This window comes from Narcine bancroftii, chromosome 5 (genome assembly GCF_036971445.1).
Source record: "Narcine bancroftii isolate sNarBan1 chromosome 5, sNarBan1.hap1, whole genome shotgun sequence".
Taxonomy (NCBI): Eukaryota; Metazoa; Chordata; class Chondrichthyes; order Torpediniformes; family Narcinidae; genus Narcine; species Narcine bancroftii.
The window spans coordinates 208,282,008-208,298,649 of NC_091473.1; the positions used below are offsets into that span (position 1 = coordinate 208,282,008).

A 16,642-nucleotide genomic window follows, 5' to 3' on the forward strand; every position below is an offset into this window, starting at 1 on the left:
TGATGATTGGACACTCAAAGGACAGTGATTGGCCACCCGGGGACGGAGCTCGGACAAACATGGGCGGAGCTTGTGCATAGGGCGGGCCTGTGAGTCACTTCTGTGGTGTGCAAACTATTAGAGAGGATTCTTACGGATAGGATCTATGAGCATATGGAGAAGTACAGTCTACTCAAGGATAGCGTGGCTTTGTGAAGGGAAGGTTGTGCCTCACAACTCTAATTTGAATTTTTTGAGGCACTAACAAAAGAAATTTATGAGGATGAGTTGATGTAGTCTATATGGATTTTAGTAAGGCATTTGACAAGGTTCCCCTTGAGATACTAGTTCAGAAAGTCCAGGCATGGGTTGACTTGCAATTGATAGTTGTACTGGAAGGAAAGTATTCTGCCTGGAGGTCTGTTCTGGGACCCCTGCTCTTTGTGATTTTCATAAATGATCTGGATGAAGAGGTAGAAGGATGGGTCAGTAAGTTTGCAGATGAAATGAGGGGATGGAGTTAATTTGGACACGTGTGAAGTGATGCATTTTGGAAGAACAAACCGGAAGGCTGAGTATAGAATTAATGGTTGGTTGCTTAAGAGTGTGGATGAGCAAAGGGATCTTGGGGGTCCAGTTCCATACATCCCTCGCTACTTTGGTTGATTGGATAGTTCAGAAGGCTTATGGTATCCTGGGCTTCATTAGTTGGGGAATTGAGTTCAAGAGTAGAGAGGTCATGTTGCAACTCTACAAATCTCTCCTTACAGGAAGGATGTGGAAGCTATGGAGAGGGTGCAGAGGAGATTTACCAGAATGTTGCCTGAATTGCAAAATTAGTTTTATGAGGCAAGGTTATCAGAGCTGGGAATTTTCCCTTTGGAATGTAGAAGGATGAGAGGAGACTTAATAGAGGTCCACAAGATTATGAGAGACATAGATAGGGTGGACAGTCTGTGCCTGTTTCCCAGGGCAGAAATAGGAAGCACCAGAGGACATATGTACAAAGTGAAACGAGGGAAGTTTAGGGGAGATTTCAGGGGTAAGTTTTTTTATGCAGAGAGTTGTGGGTGACAGGAATGCCTTGCCAGGGATGGTGGTGTAGGCTGAAAAATTTGGGGCATTTAAGAGACTCGTAGACATGCACATGGATGGAAGAAAAATAGAGGGTTACGAGGTAAGGAGGGATTAGAACTTTTTTTTTTAAGGAATAAATGGGTGGTCACAACAGAGGGAGGAGGAGCCTGTACTGTGCTGTAGTGTTCTATGTTCTATATCCGTCTCATCCTTGGACCTATCCAAATTTTTCTTAAATGTCAAAATCAGGCCTGAGGGAAGAAAGTCATTCTCCTTGGCTTTTGCCAGATGACCTCTTTTCTGAGAACCTGTGGTGAGAGGAAGCATCCTCTTCACATTGACATTGCCTCTCTTTGCTCAAGATCCACCACTGCGAGTCCGATCTGTCCAGTGCCCCCCATAGCACACCCTTCCCCTCGGAACCTGACTGACCCTACGGCAAGTGTGGAGGCTGGATCTGCAGGATGGTCATGTTGGTCTAGAGTTCAGGGTTTACAGATCCCTGGTTTGAGCTCATCAATAATTGGATCAGCTGAGGTGATGCTCTGGAGTCAACAGGGGTCCTGACCCCGAGACATTGACCAAGCCTTTTCCTCCAAAGGGCTGCTGAGTTCCTCCAGCACTCGGCTATTTGCTGCTGATCACCGAGCCAGCAGGTAGCCATTGGACGAGCAGAAGCAACAGTCCAATGTTGAGGAAATAGTAAAAAAATAAGAGGGCCTCTGAGAGTGGGGAAGACCTCACCCTTTCCCTTTGTGGAGGGTTGAATCGAGACTCAGAGTTTATTATCATCAGACTGTACTTGTATAACCAGGTGACACAGTGTTACTCCAGTCCATAGCCCATGCACAATGCACATCACATTATATAAAATAAATATATATAAATATTTTAGGATGATTTACTCGGTTACAGGATATTGTTCCTTAATCTCACAGCCTGGGAGGGGGGGGAGGGGGGGGGAGCTGTTTCCCAGTCTCCCAGTCCTGATTTTGATGCTCCTGTACCTTCTTCCTGATGGTAATGGATCAGCGGTCCTGTGTAATGGGTAGTAGGGATCCTTGATATTTCTTTGGACCCTATTTAAGCAAGGCTCCTGGTGAATGTCGGACTGAGAGTAGAGATGGATCCAGTCGGAGGATGGCAATCCTATGGATTTTGGGTGGTACAGTGAGTGTAGCAGTCAGGGCCTGCAACCTGTGTTCAGATCCGGTACACTCAGTAAGAAGTTTGTGCTTTTTCCTGTGACCTGCTTGGATTATCACATTTAATTCTGGTTGCCTCATTACAGGAAGGGAGTCAGTGCTTTGGAGAGGTTGTGGGGGATATTTACCAGGATGTTGCCTTGATTGGAAAACATGTCGTATGAATCAAGGAGTGATGGAGGATAAGAAGTATAAAAGATTATGAGTTGCAGTTGGAGGTGGGGTGAGTGGCTGGTGATTGGTGAGTACGAGTATTTGACTGTTTAAAAATGGCACGGAGGGCAAAGAGTTAAGCTGAGCGTTGATTTGTGGGAGCGAGTAATTGGATAATTGAGTTAATTGGCAGTGACCAAAGGAGGTGTAGCTGAAGGAGCAGCCCAGTGAGTGAGTGGCCTAGTAAAGGAGTGGAGCTTGAAGCTTTGGTGAGCAGAGGCTGAGAAAGAGTGAGCTTGCTTGCTAGCTACCAGAGAGGTAAGATCAGGTGAGGTAATTTAAATCCTTTAAGATAATGGAGTCGGCTAGGGCAGTGGACTGCTCCATTTGCGGAATGTGGGACAGTTACAGTTCCTTACAAACTGAGTTAGGGTTAACTGCAGATCTTGAGAGAGGTAGAGGTAGTTGCAGACAGGTGTGTCAGGGAGGAGGTCACCCTAAAATCCAGGAGGTGCAAGGGGAAGATGCAGACAGTGCAGAGTACCCCTGTGGCTGTTCCAATCAACAACAGATATACTGTTGGTGGAGACAACCAAACAGGGACAAGTTGAGGTAGTAATGTCTCCAGCGCAGAGGCTGCCCTCGCCCCCACCCTGACTCAGAAGGGAAGGGCGAGAAGAGGAAAGCGATGGTGATTGGGGACTTGTTGGTTAGACAAGTGGATAGAGGGTTCTGTGAACGAGATCGAGGCTTCCAGATGATATGTTGCCTCCCAGATGCCAGGGTCAGGGATGTCTCTGATCGAGTTTATAGCATTCTGGAGGGAGAGAGTGAGCATGCAGGGACCAATGACATAGAGAGGAGTAGGGATGATGTCTTGAAGAGGGAATACAGGGAGTTATTAAGGAAGTTAAAAAGCAAGACCTCAAAGGTGGTAATCTCAGGCCACACGTCAAAGAGGGTAGGAACAGGAAGTTATGGCAGATAAATGAGTGGCTGAAGAGTTGGTGCAGGGGGTATGGGTTCAGATTTGTGAATCATTGGGATCTCTTCTGGGGAAGGATGGACTTCTTCAAAAAAGACAGGCTACACCTGAACTGGAGAGGGACCAATATCCTGGCAGGCAGGTTTGCTAGAGCTGTTGCAGAGGGTTTAAATTAGTTTGGCAGGGGATGGGAATCAGAATGTGAGTGCAGAGATTAGGGTAGAAGGGAACTAGGGTGTTAGGGCCAAGAAAGAGGAAAATAGAACAGTCAAAAATAATGTGCAGCAAAGATTTTTTTTAAACTTTATTTATTCATTCAAAAAACAAATAATATGACATATACAATTAACCATAAACATGAATGTTATTTTTTTATATATATAAAAAAAGAGAAAAGAAAAGAACCCCCCCCCCTTCAGCCAACTCTCCTAAGGAGAGCCATAAAGAAAGAAAAAAATATTAAAGAAAAATTAAATATACATATTAAGATCTAATCAATGTAAATTGAAATGTAAATATTCTAAATATAATGACCACTTACTAATAAAAAATTATAATTATCACACGAAACATACATAATTTTTTCCATTATTAAACAATATTTCATCTCATTATGCCATTTATTAATATCAATCATATTTATATCTTTCCACATACTAGCAATACATTTTTTCGCTACAGATAAAGCTAAATATACAAAAGCAAGCTGAAACTTATCTAATCCCAAGCCTTTCAAAGGTTGCAAACTAATCAATAAAAATACTGTTGGATCTAAAACTATTTTAATCTTATACAGATATTCTAAAAACGATTGAATTTTCTTCCAAAAAGATTGTATATGTATACATGACCAAACGGCATGAAAAAAAGTTCCAACTGTATCACCATATCTAAAACACAAGTCTGATTCATGAAAACCATACTTTTAAAATTTTTCAGGTGTTAAATATAATTGATGTAAAAAATTATAGTTAATCATTACATAGCGTGCATTTATCAATCTAGTTACAATATCATAACAAATATCTAACCAATCATCTTTGGAAAAAATAAAACCAGTATCCGCTTCCCATTTACTTTCAGATCTATCCCAACCCTTTTTATCCATACCATCCTGTAATATTTGATACACAGATGAAATATAACCCTCCTTTGGTACCTTCATAAGAAAAGTCTCAAATTTAGACATTTCAGGTAAAATTATATCTCTACCAAACATACATCCTACCAAAGATTGAGTTGGATAATATAAAAACAAAGAATTCTTATCAATACCAAAATCTTCCCTCATCTGATTACCCTCTTTTAAACAATCTCCCAAATTTTTCACACCTTTAAATCTCCAATGCAATAAACTTCGATTATGTATTGAAAAAGGAGTAAGTTGATTATTATACAACGGAGTCAAAGCCGATAATTTACCCCTAGAGCCTGTCATTTTATTTTTCTTTATCCATAAATGCATTACATGTTTTATTATAGGCACATTATATTGGTGTAACAAATTTATATTCCATCTAAACAAAAATTGATGTATTTCAAATTCAGAAATATTTGCCATCTCAATTTTGGCCCAACTAGAAGGCTGTACCAAATACATCAATGAACTAATAAATTTAAGTTGGGCTGCTTCATAATAATTTTGAAAATGTGGTAAACGTAATCCCCCTAACTCATATTTCCAAGTTAATTTATTCAAAGTCACTCTCGAAAATTTACCTCTCCATAAAAACTCCCTAAACATTTTATTCAAATCTCGAAAAAAAATATTATCAATTAAATACATGTCTTGTGTAAACTTGTACCTCTCATTTTGTTCATTTTAGATTGGTCACAGTGTTTGAGCTACTGAAAGAAAATAGACACACACACCGAGAGCAGTTCAGTTTATACAAATGTTTATTACAAATTCAAAAACTGATTTCAAACTACAATATGCAAGCCCTTCCCAACTATACTTATCAACGCCTGGACTGGTCCCAACTGCCGAAGCGAGGCAACAACTGCACACTTCTAGTAGGTTGTCAGGGCGCCGGTAGTAGCTCTTCCACCTCCCTCGACCGGGACGTTGGCTGGACTCCAGAAGTAGTTCTTCTTGCTGAGAGATGTTGCCACCTCTCAGAGAGTCTCAAACTTCAGCAGCGGGACCATGGCTTATATTACCCAAAAACTGCTTACCCAAGCACCTATTCCCAGCACAGCAAGAAAGATAAGCGAGCAAGCTAGCATGTTAGGCTTCTATCAAATAACATAATTTTCAGCTTATCACTTTGAATACAATGGTTTATTTTGCATCAAGGCTTGGCCTCTGACAGTCTGTGACCAAAACAAGCAGGAAGATTAAATGTTCTTGGTACACAGATGTCCTTTCGTCAGATAACAGCATCTCTGGCCTCTCGGTGGAATTTAGCTTATGTCTGCTGATTCTAAAAACAAGCAGGTTCTCAGCCTTGCAGAAGCAAAGGCTGCAAAATTAAAAAAACACGGTTAGAATCTTCCATTACATTCCACCCCTTGGTCACAGGCTGTCAGACACGAGATTTGACAAGCATAAGAGTACAAAAAGAGCGTGAAAGTAAAATCAAAACTACAAAAATAAGCAATAAAGTGAGCAACCAACGAAGAATAGTGTGGCTCAACCACCAGCTAACCATGAAAAAGGATTCAAACTATCCTTGTGTGCCACAATACCCAGACACTGGAGCTCACAAACAGATTTTGAAACATGCTGAACAATAACATATTTATATAAGATGAACTTGAGGCGGGTGACCGAGGACTTCCTTGATGTAATGCATCGGACCGTGTTTCCCATGGGCAACTCCCTCGGAACGTCCTCGACATTACAAATCCAATTTTTGGCACCAAAGCAGCTGTTAAGCCAGATCACCAGGAGCGTAAAACGCAGGACCTGGAACAAAGAAGCCTGACATATGTCACTCACGATGCCGTAAGCGTTCAGTGTTTAAACAAACTAAATCATCCTGTCCCTCAATAGCTACCCACTGAGTGTTACCTTGGGCAGGTGTCACTATTTCTCCTTTTACAGCAGGGCCACTACCTGATGGTGCCGCCCATACTTTTTGTCCGGCATTCTCTAGTTCAGGAGTGGGAGGCAATGACTGTTTTTCCTCTGGAATAGGCTGTAATTCAGAAGCGTGAAGAAGTCGGTGGAAAGGTCTACCTCCTTTTAAAGGGCAATGATTCAAATTGTCGACTGCCCGCTGCAGCACATGGCACCACCCCTTCAGAGTCCCCAGTGGTGTTAACAAACGAATTTGTTCCTTCAGTAAGCCGTTCATTCGTTCAACTAACCCAGCAGCCTGCGGGTAATAAGGAATATGGTGAACCCATAAGATACCTTTGTCATTTGCCCAATCACAGATTGCCTTCCCAGAGAAGTGCGAGCCATTATCAGACTGAATCTCCTCTGGAACATCATAACGAGAAATTAAATGGTTTAGTCCTTGGATAGTACTAGCTTGGTCAGCCGTCTTGGTGGGAAAAGCAAAAACCAGGCCCGAAAAGGTGTCAACCATTACGAGGACGTAATGTTTACCCATACAGTCTGGCATGGGGCCTATGTAATTAATTTGCCAGACCGCAGCTGAGCGAGTACCCCGTTTTATTCGGCCATGTGGACCAGAAGGAACGGTGCGGGACTTTACAAGCTGACATGCTGGGCATGTACGCACGACCATGCGGACATCATCCTGATGGACGGGTAAAGCATGTGTACGGGCCCACATAGCTGATCCCTTCTCCCCAAATGGCCACTCTGTTCATGTGCCCATCGAGCCAGGGGGACGGTATCGGCGCGGCTGATCTGCTACTGTATTATGTTGTGCCATGTTAGTCGCCACATTGGTATGGGCATCACCGTGATATACGGTTATCTCACGATAATGGGAAGCATCCCACAACAACTGCCACAACTGTTTTCCCCATACTGGGCAGTCATGTGTCAGCCAGTCGTTCTTTTGCCAATCAGGCATCCATACCACGTCCATTAGCCACAGCCCAGAAATCAGTAAACAGGTGAAGAGGGTGATCATGGGGGTCTAGTGGTAAAGTGACTGCCTTCAACTCAGCATACTGACTGGAGCCACCATCCCCCTCCTCCAATAAGTGAGTTCCTGACTTGGGATGGTAAGCCACCACCTTCCACTTTTGTTTTCCTTGCACCCACCGGCTGCTACCATCAGTAAACCAGGCGTCTGTAATGGAGGATTTAGACCAGCTTATGAAAGAAGGGATGCAGTTGCATCAGAAGACATAATCTCAATTCCACTATGAGGCCCAGGATGCATATTTAGTACCAAAATTCCACTATGGGGCACAGGATGCAGTTGAATAGGAAGGCATTATCTAATTTACATTTATGAGGCCCAGAGCAGTTTACATTTGTTGGTCACAGACTGTCAGGAGACCTTGAAGATAATTAAACCATTTGTTCAAAGAGATAGGATTTGAGGTAAACAACTTTTGGGGTGATATGAGCCATGGTCCCACTGCTGAAGTGAGAGACTCTCCAAGAGGTGGCAACATCTCTCAGCAAGAGGAAGATAATAAACCATTTGTTCAAAGAAATAAGATCTGAAGTAAACAACTTTTGGGTAATATAAGCCCTGGTCCCACTGCTGAAGAGAGACTCTCCAAGAGGTGGCAACATCTCTCAGCAAGAAGAAGAACTTCAAGATTCCAAACCGATGTCCCGGTCCGGGGAGGTGGAGAAACTGCTACCGGTGCCCAGACAACCTACTACAAGTGTGCAGTCGTCGGCTCGCTTTGGCAGTTGGGACCAGTCCAGGCATTGATAAGTATAATTGGGAAGGGCTTGCATATTGTCGTGTGAATTCAGCTTTAGAAAGTGACTGCCTTCAACTCAGCATACTGACTGGAGCCACCATCCCCCTCCTCCGATAAGTAAGTTCCTGTCTTGGGATGGTAAGCCACTGCCTTCCACTTTTGTTTTCCTTGCACCCACCGGCTGCTACCATCAGTAAACCAGGCGTCCTCTTGTTCTGCTTCCTATACCATCTCTTCTGTGGCCCCTTGGATCATCACATCATCGATATAATGGTGAATTGAGAGGGAAGGCGATACTGGCACCATCTCCAAATCACGGGCAATTAGGCTATGGCAAATAGTGGGAGAGTGTACATAGCCCTGAGGGAGGCGCCCCTTCCAGGTAAAGGTGAACTGATCCTGTGAGACCTCAGCTATAAGAATACAGAAGAAGGCATTAGCGAGATCAATGACAGCATACCATGTTCCTGAGTTCCCAGTAGCAATGTTTTCAATAAGGGTAACAATATCCGGAACTGCCGAAGCAAGTGGTGGGCATGTTTGTTCAAAAAACGATAGTCAACTGTCATTTTCCAGGAGCCATCCGGCTTCTGGACCAGCCAAACAGGGCTATTAAAGGGTGACATTGCGGGCCTCACTACCCCTTCTTCTTGCAAAGCATCGATGGTGGCAGTAATCACTCCCTGCGCCCCAGGGAGGCGATATTGTGAAATGCACACTGATTTCATGGGGGGTGGCACCATCACAGGATCCCACTTAGCCTGACCCACTACTAGTCTTTTTGTAATAGTTCGAATTCCAAATGCAAATTCCCCTTGGCTAGTATTAAGGGCCATACCGGCCAACATATTACAACCCAGGATACACTTGTCAGTGGCAGCCACCAGGACATTTAACCATACAGTGGAAGGGCTATCACCCACCGTGACACGGACTTTTATTTCCTTTGCCAGGGTGACCGCTCCTCCCTTTATTTGAAATGTTGGTCCAGTCCAGAGGTCGGGGTTACCTGGAATCACCGAGTGCGGAGCACTCGGTCATTACCCCACCCCAATGGACTGTTAACGGTATGTAGGGCCGTGGGTCCCCGTGTATCCGCCGTATCTCAATGGAGTAGATACGGGAACCCTGCCCACACCTTCATGCTTTAGTAGGGTTCGGGGGCTTCCAGGCCCACATGCCTCTATAATCCATAAGAGCCTTGTTAACCATTTGTTGTATCTCATCACGGGTAACTGGAGCAGGAGAAGCCGGCTCGATAGAAGCAGCAGTGGGAGCAGAAGGCACAGCTGGGCCAGGAGGACTCAGCAGCTGGTGATGATGTTCCCCTGCTTTTCTCTTATAAAGGGCATAAAGGACCACAGTAGGTTTCCCATCAATATCACTTTGAGGTACGCCTAACTAACAAGGTGAGAAAAAGGTCCTTTCTTGTCGGTCCATTATTACCAGCAGACCCTCTCTTTTCATCCTGCTTGTCTGATTTACCCTGGGTTGTACATGAATGGATTTTACCTCCCAACTCTAATTCTCTAAGCCCAGATAAGGCGTCCACCGCCTCAGACACAGGGTCCCCAATTAGCGGACTAGTTACAGACAGAACCAGTCCCCGTACAGTGGGTTGTGCGGAACGAACCAATCTGGTATGCATTCCAGCCGTGAATATCTCTTCATCAGGGCTCCCCCCATGTACCCATAGCCTCAAACGCCCTGCATACAAGGCAGAGGCCAGGGCCTGTTGACGAATTACTGCTATACCCTCCTCTGGGGTTCCCCAATTATTCTGCAAATGTAAATCCCAATCTACTGGTGATGCGTAGCAGGGCATCCCCTGGAGTAGTAAGTAAGTAATCCACCTCTCTCCCTCTACCCCGTAACTCAGCAGTGACACAGATATCAGTAGTCAATGTTCCTAATCCCAACAATTCTTCAGGGGTTAAAAATACATTACCCCCCCCCCCCCCCACCGTTCCCAGACACGCAGGAGCCAGGCTGCCAGAGTTTCTCCTGCCTTTTGCCTAAATCGATCTCCAATGGCAGCCTGCTCTTTTATAGAGAAGTCAAGTGTCATTGACTGCTTCTGACCCCTATTCCCACTTTGGCCCGCAAGGCCCTCCACCCAGTCTAGGGGAGGAGGTCAAGACCATCCCGTAGAGGGAGTAGGCCATAGAGCATAAGCAGGGGTTTGGGTATTTTCCTCTGGGTTCACGTGGGAGACCGGGGTATCTATCCCTTCAATCTCTACCCTTACATCATCCCCCCTTCCATCTGTTTGGGAAGTCTGCTGCCTTATGGGGCGGGCGTTAACAGCAGGTGGAGAGGGTAGTATGTTAGACACATGCTGAGGAGTATCTGCATTATTACCATTGTCATTCCAGATATTCCCATCCCAATCATCAATTACATCAGGATCATCGCCATTCCTTATCATGGCACAAATACGATATGGATCGGGTAATACTCTATGCCTTTCCTTATCTGTACAGAGCTGCTGCCGGAGTTTAATATTACGGCAGATCATTTGGACATGCTTATCCTCCCATTCTTTGGCTCGGTCCTGACTGGTGTGAACAATCTCGCTCATCATGGAACAGCGTTGTCGCATGGCTCCTAGCTCCTCCTCTAGTTGCTCTCTTTTGTGCTGAGATTCTACTTCTCTTTGAACTAAATCTGCTTCACGCTGAACGGAATGGCGTAAGGCTGTGGCCAGCAGCCAAAAACCGTCCGTCAGCGTTCCCTTTTTAACAGGAAATTTACTTTCTTGAAGGAGAGTGGCAACCCGCTCTCCCAGAGGTGCACTTGATGGGTCTAACTTCTCATCGCAACCAATGTGTGGTCCCAACAAAAACAGGGTATTGGCCAACATGCCAATCCCGGAATCAAGAACTGCTCAGGGCTCACCTCTTTCTTTCGGCAAAACATTTTGAGACCAATCCTGCTCGCAGCGCCAATTGTCTTGGGTAAACTTGTACCTCTCACTTTGTTCGTTTTAGATTGGTCACAGTGTTTGAGCTACTGAAATAAAATAGATACACACACCATGAGCAGTTCAGTTTATACAAATGTTTATTACAAATTCAAAAGCTGATTTCAAACTACAATATGCAAACCCTTCCCAACTATACTTATCAACGCCTGGACTGGTCCCAACTGCCGAAGCGAGGCAACGACTGCACACTTCTAGTAGGTTGTCAGGGCGCCGGTAGCAGCTTCTCCACCTCCCCCGACCGGGACGTTGACTGGACTCAAGAAGTTCTTCTTGCTGAGAGATGTTGCCACCTCTCGAAGAGTCTCAAACTTCAGCAGCGGGACCATGGCTTATATTACCCAAAAACTGCTTACCCAAGCACCTATTCCCAGCACAGCAAGAAAGATAAGCGAGCAAGCTAGCATGCTAGGCTTCTATCGAATAACATAATTTTCAGCTTATCACTTTGAATACAATGGTTTATTTTGCATCAAGGCTAGGCCTCTGACAGTCTGTGACCAAAACAAGCAGGAAGATTAAATGTTTTTGGTACACAGATGTCCTTTCATCAGATAACTGCATCTCTGGCCCCTCGGTGGAATTTAGCTTATGTCTGCTGATTCTAAAAACAAGCAGGTTCTCAGCCTTGCAGAAGCAAAGGCTGCAAAATTAAAAAACGCGGTTAGAATCTTCCATTACAATATGGAATAGATTGAAACAAATATTGTATACACGGAAAGATATTCATCTTAATTGTATTTATCCTACCCATTAAATTAATAGGTCGATCTTTCCATTTGATCAAATCAGTTTTAATTTTTTTCATTAACAGAACATAATTTAATTTATATAAAGATTGATAATTAACATTCAAAATTATATGCAAATATTTAATTCGATCAGTCCATTTCAAATTAATAATATTCATATTAACTGAATAATCTCCTTCACTTACCGGTAATATTTCACTTTTTTCCCAATTAACTTTATATCCAGAAAGACATCCATATTGTATTAAGCATTCCTTCAAGTGCAAAAGTGATTGAGCTGGGTTTATTAAATACACCAATACATCATCAGCAAATAAATTAATTTTATACTCCTCATCTAAAACTTTCATACCTTGTATCTGTGTATTTTGTCTTATCAATTGTGCTAAAGGTTCAATCACTAACGCAAACAAAGCAGGTGATAAAGGACAACCTTGACGAGTTGATCGAAATAGCTTAAAGGGTTCCGAAATCAAACCATTCGTCAATACTCTAGCTACCGGTTTACTATATAGAGCCCTAATCCAACCAATAAAAAAAAAGACCAAACTTGAATTTCTCTAAAACTTTAAACAAAAAGTTCCATTCAACTCTATCAATGCCTTTTCTGCATCTAGAGATATGACCATCAGATGATCTGAAGATTGCCGAAATCTATTAATCAAACTAATCACGCGCAAAATGTTATCTGAAGCATATCTATTCTTTATAAAACCTATTTGATCCATATGAATCAACTTAGGTAAAAATTTAGCCAATCTATTCGCTAATATTTTAGCTATTATTTATAATCTACATTTAACAATGAAATTGGTCTATATGAAGATACTTTCAAAGGAACTCTATCTTTTTTTGGAATTACTGTAATTAAAGCACTAGAACAAGACTCAGGTCATTCATAATGTTCTCCAACTTGATGTAATACATCCCCAAACACTGTAGATAAATCATCATAAAAAATTTTATAAAATTCAATCGAAAATCCATCATCACCAGGCAATTTTACTGTTCGGCATTTCCAGCATAGCTAGTTTAATTTCCAAATCAGTAAATGGTTCTTCTAACTCCTGTATATCTGCATCCTCTAATATCAGTAAATTCAACTGTGATTAAAAAAAGATCAATCGATCCAGTTTCTTGTTTACCTTCAGATGTATATTAACTTTTTATAAAATGAGTAAAATTCATCATTATTCTCACGAAGTTTATAAGGGAATTCCATCTAACAGCATTAATAATCCTCGAAATGTGTTCTTTCTTTAATTGCCATGCCAGTACCTTATGTGCTTTCTCTCCCCATTCATAACACCTTTGCTTAGTCCTATTAATCACACATTCAAATTGATAAGATTGCAAAGTATTACATTCCAATTTCAATCAAATATCCCATAATACAAACTTACTTTGAACAGAATTAGAATTTTCTTTAAAAAAAAATTAATTTGTTTTTTTCAAAAAATCAATAAATTCCATATTTTTTAACAACATTGTATTAAACCTCCAACGATAGGCCACTTGGATTTTCTCAGAAGTTGCATATGTAAAATATAACAAAGAATGATCTGAAATCACCCTACTTTTATATTCCGCTTGTTGTATTTTCCCTTGTAAATGTGCCAATACTAAAATGAAGTCAATCCTTGAAAATGATTCATGTCTAGATGAATAAAAATAGAAATCTTTCTCTGTCGGATTAAGACATCTCCAAATATCTACTAAATCAAGATCTTTCATCAGCGCTTGAACCTGAACTGCCACCTTGGATTTCTTAACTTTCTTCGGAGATTTATCTAATAAAGGTTCCAAAACACAATTAAAATCACCACCAACTAAAATATTATCATTAGCCTGACCCAAACATAAAAATACATCTGAAATAAATATTTCATCATCTACATTTGGGGCATAAATATTAAGTAAAGTCCATAATTCACTAAAAATCTTACAATTCAATTTAAGAATACATCCTGCCTTTTCCTCCATTGATTGTAATTCAAAAGATAAATTTTTAATGTATCAAAATTGCTACACCTTTAGCCCTAGAATTAAATGAGGAAGAATATACATGCCCAACCCAGTCCCTCTTTAACTTCATACTTTCCTTCACATTCAAATGTGTTTCTTGTAAAAAAAGCAATATCAATTTTCATTTTCTTAATATATGCCAAAACTCGCTTACGCTTAATTGGATTGATTAATCCTCGAACATTAAAAGTAGCAAACCTCAACTTTGACATATCTACTATTGTTACTAAATACCAATAATATCTTGAAAACTCAAATCAACGTATATAGGCCCTCCAATAGGAGAAAAAAAATCACAAATTAAAAATTAACTAAAATGAAAATTTAAATAAAAGAAAATCCCCCCTCCCAAAAAAAACTACCAAAAGATAGTAATTCCCCCAAACAAAAATTGGGTGTGGGTCACCCACCAGTGGCTGATGACTAGTAAAGAACTTAGAGCAAATCTCTCCCTCCCCAGCCGAACAAAGAATAACATCAAAATATCATAATAACAAAAAAAATAGAGTAAGGGAAAAAAAATCTTCTTTTTATCCAAGAGATTCCAATCTCAAAGATCCCATTTCTGAAGAAGTTGGACTCTTCCCATTTCCGTTTTTCCCATTTCTGCCATTTCTTCCATTTCCAGAACAACCAGATTTTTCTTTAGGAGATCATGGTGGACTACATCTTTGTCCTCTTATATCTGGCAATGAATCAGCAAAAATTATTGCTTCACGATCATTTTCAAAAAACTGAAATTGATAGTCTCCATAAAACACCTTCAACACTGCAGGGTAGCGAAAAGTAGACTTATAACCTTTACGCCACAAAACTTTAACTGGATTAAATCGACGCCGACGTTGAATGACCTCTTGACTCAAATCAGGGTAAAAGAAAACTCTGCTATTCTGAATCAATAACGGAGTTTGTCATTGTCTCACATTCTGCACTGCAAGTCGAAGTATTGCTTCTCTGTCCAAATAATTCAAACATCGAATTATTACCGGTCTCGGTGGTTGACCAGCTGAGGGTGTTCTTCTTAAAGCTCTATGGGCTCTTTCCAGTACCAATCCCCCCAGAAAAAAAATCTTGCCCTAATACTTGCGGGATCCAGTCTTTAAAGAAACGAAGAGGATCTTGTTCTTCTATACCTTCTGGCAAACCAACAATTTTCACATTATTCCTTCTGCTTTGATTCTCCAAGTAGTCTATTTTCCTCTCTAGCTCCTTCTCACGTTCTCCCAATTCTATGACTGATTTTTCAACCTTCAGCACTTTTTCTGTGTTAGAAGCCACTTGTTTACAGTCCAAAAAAGCAGTCTGAAATTTTTTAAATTCTTCATAAGATGCACCCACATGTGTCTTAACCATATTTAATTCTGAACTTATACCAGCAGTCATTTGAGCCATTTCATTCATTTGAGATGTCAAAGGGTTAATAACAGCTTGAACAACATTATTTAATTGTATACACTATAGGTCAGAAAAGCTCAGCCCTGCTCTCTCTGATGTAGTGACAGAACAAGGTAACTGCAGCTCCTGCTGCAACATATGCAGCAAAGATGACAAAAGGGACAGGCAGGTGAAAAGACAGGATAATTTGCTGTTCAATAGAAATACAGCAAAATCAGTAATAGATACTAGTCTAAGGGAACTGTTCTTCAATGTAAAGTGGATGGCCCTGTTGTACAGCTACTGATTAAAAGATGTAACATTGTGGCCATCACCGAGACATGGCTTAATGATGGATGTGATTGGTGATGTCCAAGGATATACTATGTATAGAAAGGATAGGCAGGTTGGTACAGGTAACGGTGTAGCCCTGATGGTAAGCAATGATATTAAATCACTAGAAAGCAGGGACCATAGGGACAGAAGTGGTAAAATCCTTATGGATTGAGTTAAGAAATGGCAAGGGTAAAAGGACCCTATTAGCAGTTATATACAGGCCACCCAACAGCAGCTGGGAAGTGGACGACGAGCTATAGCTGGAGATAGAAAAAGCATGTCAGAAGGAAAATGTCAAAATAATTATGAGCATTTGAACATGAAAGGGGATTGGGAAAGTCAGGAAGGTACTTGATCTCAGGAGAGAGAGTTTGTAGAATGCCTACGCGATGGCTTTTTGGAGCAGCTTGTTGATAAGCCCACCAGGGGATTGGCAGTTTTGGATTGGGTGATGTGTAATGAACCTGAGGTGATTAGAGAATTAAAGGTAATGGAACCCTTAGGAAGTAGTGGTCATAATATGATTGAGTTTGTTTTCAAATTTGAAAGGGAAAAGCTGATATCAGGTGTGTCAATATTTCAGTGGGATGAGCAAGGAACTTGCCTAAGTTGACTGGAAAAGTAAGCTAGAGGGATGGCAGAGCAGAGTTGGATATTTCTACAAAAAATAAAGAAACTGCAGGATAGATATATTCCAATCAAAAAGGAACATTATGAAGGCACAAATGTGGCTAACAAGTGCAGTTAAGGCTAAAATTAAAGCAAAAGAGAGGTCATACAAGGAAGCAAAAATTAGTGGAAAAATGGAGGAGTGGGAAACTTTTTAAAAACTTACAGGAAGAGACAGAAATTCATTAAGAACGAAGAGATGGAGTAAGAAAATAAGTTGGATAATAACATACAAAAAGATACCAAGAGTTTTTTTTTAATATATAAAGAACAAACGAGAGGCACGGGTATATAG

The 16,642-nt window shown here is 41.4% G+C and overlaps 1 protein-coding gene across 8 annotated transcripts in view; it reads left to right on the top strand.

The window, feature by feature from the left end:
• Positions 1–16,642, top strand: part of ipo4 (importin 4) — a 92,618-nt gene that overhangs the window by 480 nt on the left and 75,496 nt on the right. The gene's annotated exons all lie outside the window — the stretch shown is intronic.